The sequence below is a fragment of the Lutra lutra genome, chromosome 8, assembly GCF_902655055.1.
Source record: "Lutra lutra chromosome 8, mLutLut1.2, whole genome shotgun sequence".
Classification (NCBI taxonomy): Eukaryota; Metazoa; Chordata; class Mammalia; order Carnivora; family Mustelidae; genus Lutra; species Lutra lutra.
In genome coordinates this window covers 84922811-84932207 of record NC_062285.1, presented here as the reverse complement: position 1 = coordinate 84932207, position 9397 = coordinate 84922811, and the positions used below count along the sequence as shown (strand labels likewise).

The 9397-nt window shown below is 35.3% G+C and overlaps 1 pseudogene; it reads left to right on the top strand.

The window, feature by feature from the left end:
- The first annotated feature begins 5124 nt into the window (after window positions 1–5124).
- LOC125108023 (uncharacterized) lies at window positions 5125–5238 on the top strand (annotated as a pseudogene).
- Window positions 5239–9397: the final 4159 nt, after the last annotated feature.

The following is a 9397-nucleotide window of genomic DNA, read 5'->3' as shown; positions in this document are numbered from 1 at the left end:
TACCAGAGAGTTGAACTGTTTCTAATGTATTGGCTACTAAAATTAATATCATTGCTAATATCACAGTAAAATAAAATAGGACTTTTGGGCAAGGAAGTAGGATACACAGAGCTGCCATCGAGCTGCCTTTTGGGAAGTCACTTAAATTTTTTAGACCTCGGCTCTTTATATATTAAAATTAGTATCTTGAGCTAAATTGTACCTTCACACTCTTTGAGCTCTAAAATTTGTCATATTCTTAAAAGTTCTTTAAGTAGCATTAGAAACATGCAAAAACCAAAATGTAACCCAAATTCCCTCATCAGTCAGTCATCTGTGCCAGGGATTGTGATGAATATGTAAACATTGATTTACGGTTGTTAAGATTCTAATTCAACCAATTGGGCCTTGTAGTTGCCTTTTTTTTTTTTTTTAAGATTTTTTTTTTTATTTGACAGAGGTCACAAGTAAGTAGAAAGGCAGGCAGAGAGGGAGGGGGAAGCAGGCTCCCTGCTGAGCAGAAAGCCAGATGTGGGGCCCGATCTCAGGACCCTGATATCATGACCTGAGCTAAAGGCAGAGGATTAACCCACTGAGCCACCCAGGTGCCCCTTGTAGTTGCCTTTTAAAACTGCAGTCACTACAGAAAACATGGTCAGGGGGTGTTTCTAGAATCTACGTGCTCTTGGATATTCCAGGATAGCATCATGATTAGAACTCAATAATAAAAAAGGTTCCTATAGAAGACTAGATGATACTTTGCATAAATCTACAAATATTATGATTTAAAAAAAGAAAGAGAAGTTACATTGTCTTAAAATTGTAGAAGTTAAGGGGTGCTTGGTAATCCCTGGATATTAAAGGTAAAGTCTAAGAAACGTTTCTTACTTTTAAATTTTTCTTCCCCGGCTTTCTGGCTTTCCAACATTCTGGGGCTGTTTAACTTCATCTGCAGAACCCCTCCAACATCCCCCTCCTACTCCCATTAGTGCCTTTTCCCTTCCACTCATTTAGTTTAGATTTCTTTTTACCCTTTCAAACAAATCACCCTAAGCTTACAGAGATCTAAGACATTACCTTGTGTCTGCTGATCAACTGTTGTTTGCAAGGTAGAATTTCTGGCAAACCCATAAATTGTTTCCTTTCTCTAGTTCTTATTTTCTTGCCCTTGGGCATTGCTAAATTTTTATACCACTTCACACTGTGTATGCAGCATCTCCAAATAAGTTAGTTCACAAGCTAGTTGATTTCATTTTCCTACCTTCTTATATCCCATGTCTCTCATACCAATTGGCTCATCCTTTTGATGAGGAAAAGTTCTCCCTGATATGTGGGCTTCAAGTAGTGCTGAAATGAGCTCTTGGACCCATAATGGGATTTCCATGCAGAAATTATTTCTGCTTTGGGTTACTGACCCTTTATGTAAGCTTTTTTTTTATGATTTGAGCTGAGCTCCCTTTTCACTGAGTCCTCCACTTCTCTCGGGTTGATCTTGGCTATCTCTGAATATGACACAGAGCTGTCTTACAGAACTCTCTAGGATGACAGAAATGTCCCCTATTTGTGCCATTGCACACTGTTACACATTGTAATTTAGCTGCTTCACAAAACTGTGTTTTTCTCCACAATCAGATATGAAACTCTCTGAGGTCAGAAACTGTGTTTAACATTTCTTTTGTATTCCTCTTGGCAACACAGCATATGCCGGGCACCTGGTTGCTGCTCCCTGTTTATTGAATGGATAAATAAAGTTGGTTACATCAGGGAACAGGGTGACTGGGCAGATGGTGCCCAAATCACAAAAGCCTCGCTTTTTTTCTCCTAGAAGTGATGGCAATATTTTGATAATTTTCCCGTAAGGTTCCAGAAAAATCTCTGAGGACGAGAATATCCAGTTAGGGGGCCTGGTAAGCAGAGAACCAGTTTCTGGGAAATTGCAGGCTAAAGTTCAGCGGTGTTGCATGCCAGGTTTGTCTCTGATTTCCTCCCAGGATAAAATCCACTTAAGCAGAAAAGAGTACAGGAGTGAAATTCTAAGCTTTCTCTCATGTGTGTAGAAAGCCACATGGTGGCTCCCACCACTAGTGATTTCAGACCTGTATAATAGTTCTGTTTTGACTTCTTGCAACTTCTTGAAATTGTTGGCTATCTTATTGGTATATTTTGTCTATTCGAACTGTTGGCATGAAGATGTTTACTCCCAAACTTTCTCAACTGGAGTGGGACAAGAAAACAAAAAGATAAAGCAAATAACAAAAGCAATGCAACACACTGCTTATGATTTCAAACCATTTTGACGAAATATTTCTGAATATCATGTGAAACTATCAGTAGGTTTGGAAAGATATACCAGACTGAAGTAACAATACATTGTCAGTAACATTTTTGAAAATAGTCAACAATGTTTAGAATTTGTTTACACATATGGTATGTGTTTTAGATGTAACAGCCAGGAAAACCTCATTATTACAGACTTCACTGGAAGATCTCTGAGGTCCCTTCCAGCTTTAAAATGCTGAATATAATTCAGAATTTATGATAATTTGAACTAGGCTAGGCTGAAATTTACTTTTGTATGATCTATGGAGCAAGGATTTGCTAATAGTGTAAACAAGATTGCTTGAGGCTTTTAACCAAGCTGTTCTTAAAGATTTTAACACATTGTGTGATACAAATGGGTCTACCTAATTTCAGATGATTCCCACCTATTTATTAAAGCATGCAATGAAAGTCTGTTACTTAGAAGCGCTTTTATTAGCAGCTAAATTTACAGTGTGAATTTGAAAGTAATATATCTGCATTTCTTATTAGCGTTTCTAATTTGTTATTATTTGTTGTTGATTCAGACTGGTTTCTTCAAGGGTAGAAGATATCAGTGAGGTTTTTTGTAATTAGAAATGACTATTTCAAATACGATTGTTTATTTCAGTAGTTTATTTTTCCTTTCCTTTGTGGCATCTGCTCTTTATATCTTGATTTATTTACAACATATACTTATTAGGCATTGATATTATTTCACTGCTAATCCAGGTGAGATTGAGTTTTTGTGGCAACTGAATTACTCTTTAAGGAATAATTAAACACCCAGAGCATCTTATATTTAGCTCTAATTCTAATATTTGTTTACAACACTTCAAGAGTACAATAAATTCATATAGACACTATAAGATTAGGTCAATTCCTATAGTCTTTATTATTTTTTCTTAAACAGGCTGTCATCTTAATTTGTTTTTCTTGATGTTAAACTAATTCCCCATTTATGCAAAGGCTAAGAAAGTCTATACTATACTGTGGAACTGAAAATTGACTCTAGGCAACAGGGTTTTACTATTTTACTTAAGACAGCAAAGATTCTTCTCAAGTTTGTAAAATTAACACATGCGTATTTTACAAAAATGAATATCAAAAATAGATACTTTGTAAGATCTTCTATAGTTTAGAGTGATAATTCAAAAATCATTGAATCGAAAACACAATATAAGAAATATTCAGTATCAGTCACTATAGCTAAAATATGAAATCAGTTCTACCAGAATAGGTGTGCATAAAAATCTCTCTGGTTTCTCTCTGCCAGCATACAGATGTATTGATAACATGTAGGGCAGTGGCTATAGCAACTGGCTAAATTTTATAGGCCCTGTTTATAGTAAAAGGTAAAGAGCAATGTCTGTGATAATATCAAACCCATACAATTCATACAAAACTACTACCTCAGTAGTGCTTTCACCATTTTAAAACATTTAAACTTACACTATTAAAATGTTCAGTTCAATAGTATTTGTTAAATACATGTTATACTACTTGCACTGGCCTAAGTGCTCTGTACACGTTATCTTACTTAATCCTCACGAGAACCTGCGAAGTAGGAGCACTGATTATCTTCATTTAATAAAGGGGGATATGAAGCCCTGAGAGAGTGAACAACTTGTGCAAGGGACACGATGGAGAAAACACCTGATCACACATCTGTCTGATTCTAAAATGTTCGCTCTCGTCCTTCAAGTTATTGTCTTTCTGAAAAAAAGATTTTTTCCATATATTTTCTCATGGTGTCCCTTGCACTAATTATCTTAATTACCTTTTTCTCTCCATATATTAAATATCAATAAGCCATTCATGTCACTAAACAATGAGAGATGTTTTTTGAAAAGGTATGGCACTATTATGTTGGAAGAGACGAAAAACGACCTAAGGCCTTACATGTTTTGAATGGTGGTCTAATAAAATTTGAATATAGCTATTGGGAGATTATTTTGCTCAGCCATCCAAGGGGGCATCTTTTGAAAGTCTATCTTGTTCCACCAATGTTTCAATGTTAAATTATTCATCTGAATTCTCTTTTTTTTTTTTTTAAGATTTTATTTTATTTGCCAGAGAGAGAGAGAGCACACACAGAAGGAGAGAGAGAAGCAAACTCCGTGCTGAGCAGGAAGCCCCCTATAGGGACTACATCCCAGGACCCTGGAATCATGACCTGAACCGAAGGCAGATGCTTAACTGAATAAGCCACCTAGGAGTCCCCCGAAATTTTTTACCAGTGAAATGATTTATGCATCTCATTCAATTCAGGACTTCTGCTTCATGCTGGTTAGTTGGGAAGGGTAAGTTTTACTCATTACTTCCTAACATAAAGAAAGTGTGATGATGTAGAAAATATAACTTATTGAAATATTCACGTTTAGAGATTCTCATACATGAGACTTAAAATTTAGTGATCTCTAAATCTTTCCCTGGTTTATTTTTACCCTCTCTCTCTCTCTAAAATGAGTATTACTCCAGACTTTACAGTAAGTATTACCCAAATGCAGAGAGCACCCAACTCAAAGCAAGCTATTTGGATGCTACCAATAAAACTCCAGTGGCATTTTGGCTTGGTGGTCCCTAATGAGTGAACTTGCTACACATAATTAACAAAAAATAAAACCAAGAAAGGATATAACCGCACATGATAAAATTTGTTGACTAAAATTAGATGAAGAATAACATCTTATTAAAATATTTTTGTATAATATATATATTATATCCAGGAAAATTTATCTTGGTAGAATAATGACCCAAACCAAAACATCAGAAAGTATAACCATTAAAAAGTTTTGATTTGAAAAAAATTGATTAATCAAATTTTTCTTATAAAATTTACATTGCAGCTTTGCACAGTGGCAGTATCGTAGCCAGTGAGGTTTATCCGAGGTGCGATTATTGCTAATTGAAAATTTATGTTGCAAATAACTGATCCCAATTACAAATCTTCAGTAGAAGAAAAATGACAATGGAACTTAGTATGTAAATACTCTATGTAACAAGTTGATCGTGGATTTAATTGGGCTTAATGGATTTATTCTAAAAAGTAACCCAAAATATTTATTCTAAAAAATAAAATTTATCAACATTTCTATAATGACAAAATATTTATGTTCATAAATAGAAAGTAAAAATATCAAAATGTCAAAGTTAGGGTTCAAAATATTTGCCCCTCAAAATAGTAAAGATAGCAGGTTCAAAATATTTTGTATTGTTACCAGATCTACTGTTTCCATCACCAAATCTTCTCATTTACAAAATGAATTTGATAATGATAATATCTGGCCCATCTACCAACTCATAGAATTTTTGTAGAGATCAAATGAGATAATAATTATCAAAGTGTTTGTTAATTAAGACATTATTTAATAGCATTTATAATAGTATTTATTATTCCAAACTGCTTATTAGACATCCTTAGTTGAATGCATACCTAGTACAAATTAAAATTACAGCAGCCCCTGCCCAACCCCCGCCCAGGCAATTAACCTCTCTCTGTAACTTCTTTACTCTGTCAGTGATACCATGATTCTAACAAGTCTTCAGGATTTGAGAGTTGAAAACTCAGAATTCCTTGGGACTCCTTCATCATAACCACTGAAGCCAAATAGAACATGCTAATGAGACTACAAATGCTATAACCAAATTATGGTCACACTTCAATTGCTTTTCAGTGATAGACTTATCCCATTTTAGATAATAGATACATTTCTGAAAGTTTGCAGAAATTATTTTTTTTTACAAATGAAATTCAATTCTATATGTAAAAAATGTTATTTTATGGAATCTACTTTGAAATTTTGGGTAGGGTGAAAAATTCATTGTCACTATAGATTTTTCTATATGTTCTGTCATTAAAATATGGCACACAAATATTGTTTTCCTTTTTTCAAAGAAGCTCTTGTAAAGGACATACCAAGTGTAGTTCATTGAAGATTTGCTTCTCTCACCAAGCTAGTGATTCAATGACCCATTGAATTAGTGTCACTGTGGTTATGTGGTTTGGTTTTCTGCTTTATATTAAACCTAAAAGCTTTAAATAAATGAGTGTGATTAATTGAAAGGTTTTTTTTTTTTTTTTTTTTTTTTTTTTATTTGACAGAGAGAGAGAACAAGCAGGCAGAGAGGCAGGCAGAGAGGGAGGAGGAAGCAGGCTCCCTGCTGAGCAGAGAGCCCTATGTGGGGCTCGATCCCAGGACCCTGAGATCATGACCTGAGCCGAAGGCAGCGGCTTAACCCACTGAGCCACCCAGGCGCCCCTAATTGAAAGTTTTAAGCAGTAGTAAAACAAGGTCAAAGAAGAAGGAACAAAGAGTTATCCTGTACTTTATATTTGAGGCAGTGCAGATGACATTTAAGATATAACTGTAAGGAACAACTAAATTATAGTGACCATAACTTAGCTGTGTAATCAATTTTATTTTCAGTGAGACTTGGGATAAAACAATATGAGTCAGTAGAACGAATTTTGTTTGCCAGGATAACTGTTCACAGTATTTGAGTGAATTTATTGTGTGGAAAAGAAATATATTAATTTTTCTAATGATAAAAGTTAAAAAAATGGTACTAGTGCATGTTATAAAAATTGGTGTTATAGAGCCATCTCAGGCATTTGCTTTCTTATTCTGGGAAGTTTTTATTATTTGAATATTTTTTTTCACATGATTTTATCAATTCTTATATATTCTTCACAAATTTCTAAGCACATCAATGAGTTCATATTGATGTGACTATGATTAACTTAAATGACATGGTCATGGTTCAATCATACATGTTAAGCACAATATCATTTTTCTTATGTAACTACTAAAATTAAAGCTGAGAGACCCAAGTTTAGAACATTTCTATTTCACTAGTATAACAGAAACCAGATCAATATGTGGAAAATACGAGAATGTATCATAGTACAATTCTTTAAAAATCTTAAGGCAATAGGTGAGGATATCATTAAAAAATATGACGGCATATAGACCAGCAAGACAAGCCTCCTGTAATTAGGTTATAGCTTTTAAGATGAAATTGTATAGATCTCCATGTTTCTTTATGGAGGAGGTGGGGAGGGGGGAAGAAAGAAAGAACAGAGAAAAAAGCAAAAAAAAAAAAAAAAAAAAGAATTGGAACAAAGGTTTTGTATTATTCATCCAAAGCTGCTTGGACCCAGTGGTATCTGAATGGTACAAGTAGCACCTTCATCCTTAATGCCTAGACCAGGTATGGAAAGAAACTAATTCACTAACTAATGAAATTAGTATCTGAACTGATCTTAAGAGATAACATATGTTGAGCCACAATGTTATTTCCAGTGTAAAGTGTGGTAACCAAGTTTACCTTAGCCCCTACCATTCATAAAATGGTTGAAGGTTTTATGAGTGGGTTATATTTTTACGTGTGTTTAATTAATTAATTAATTAATTTTAAAAAGATTTTATTTATTTATTTATTTGACACAGACAGAGAGAGAGCATGAGTAGGCAGAGCAGCAGACAGAGGGAGAGGGAGAAGCAGGCTCCCTGCTGAGCAGGGAGCCAGATGTGGAGCTCAATCCAGGTGCCACCCAGGTGCCCCACATATTTAAGTGGTCAATTCTCCTATGGTTAGTGACTGCATATTCTGGATTTTCCACTTCGGTCCAGACTTCATAAAAATGTTATTATTATTATTTTTTTTAATAAAAGCAAGTCTCTAGATGTATAAGTAAATGTAATTTACTCTTTGAATTATTTCTGTGTAATTAAGTCACAAATGAGAAGAAAAAAGGCTATTATCAGGCATTTCCTACTTTTATTTATTTTACTTAATTTTTTAAAAAGATTTTATTTATTTTAGAGAGAGAGAGAAAGAGAGTGAGCAAAGGGAGAAGCAGACTCCGCAGTGTGGAGCCTGACGTTGGGTGTGATCTCAAGACCCTGTGATCATGACCTGAGCCGACATTAGATGCTTAACCCACTGAGCCACCCAGGTGCCCCAGATATTTCCTCGGTTTTAGATCTAGAATATATGGACATTTTATCTATGGCGTAATATCATATTTCAATACTGTATTTTCATTAATTAATGGTATACATTGTACTCCTTAAACTATTGTTTGAACTATAATTTCCAGGGCCCTGAGCTATCATTTCCTGCTTTAAACAAGGAATGTTTAAGGGGTAAGCCCATCTGAACTAGGTGGGCAGAATGCAAAGGATTTTATTCCTTTCAGCATTGAATGGTATCTTTTCTCTCACATTCTCCGTCGAACCTTCTCTTCCTGTATTTCCTGTGTCACTCTGTCCACCTCCATAAGACTAGCAAAACCAAGTCCTGAGGTTCCTGTGTGTGTGTCTGTCGGCTCCATTGTCATTGTTCTCATTCACCCCCTTGTTATTCGTCTAGTGAACTATTATTCTGTTCTCCACCTTCACTCTCTCTTCCATTCCCCAGTGTACGTTCCGTTCTGTTGCCAGAATTATTTATCTAGAATTTGAATTGGACTAAATTACTCTCTTTAGAACCTTCAGGGCCACTCTCAGATAAATGATCTCCCTCTCCAGACTTACCTCCTCTTAACTTCCTGCCTCACAATAAGTACTGTAGTCACACTGAGTTCTGTCTTTCCCCCATGACTGCATACCAACTTGTGTGTCCACACCTCTAATATATTGATAAATCTTCTTTTCAGGATCTCTTGAAAATGGTAACTGGCCCTCTAGTTCTTTCTGAACCTCTCTAGAGAACTTGATTAAGAGGTTAGGAAGGGAGAGGAGAGGGCACTATCTATGAGCTACCGCCAGGTGTCAGCTACTTCCTGTAGATAATCTTACTTAAGTCCTCACAGCAACTGTATGACATGGGTATCATTTTTATTTTACAAATACAATTAAAAAATATTAGGCTGAGAGTCTGAATTGTCAAAGGCAATCCCTGTGGTTAAATGTAGAGCCTAATATTTACATATACCAAATCACCACAGTGTAAGCTTTAAATAACTTATAATTTTGCTTGTCAATTACTATCTCAATAAAGCTGAATAAAAACAGTCCTTCTGGGATGCCTGGGTGGCTCAGTTGGTTAAGCAGCTGCCTTCAGCTCAGGTCATGATCCCAGCGTCCTGGGATCGAGTCCCACATCGGGCTCC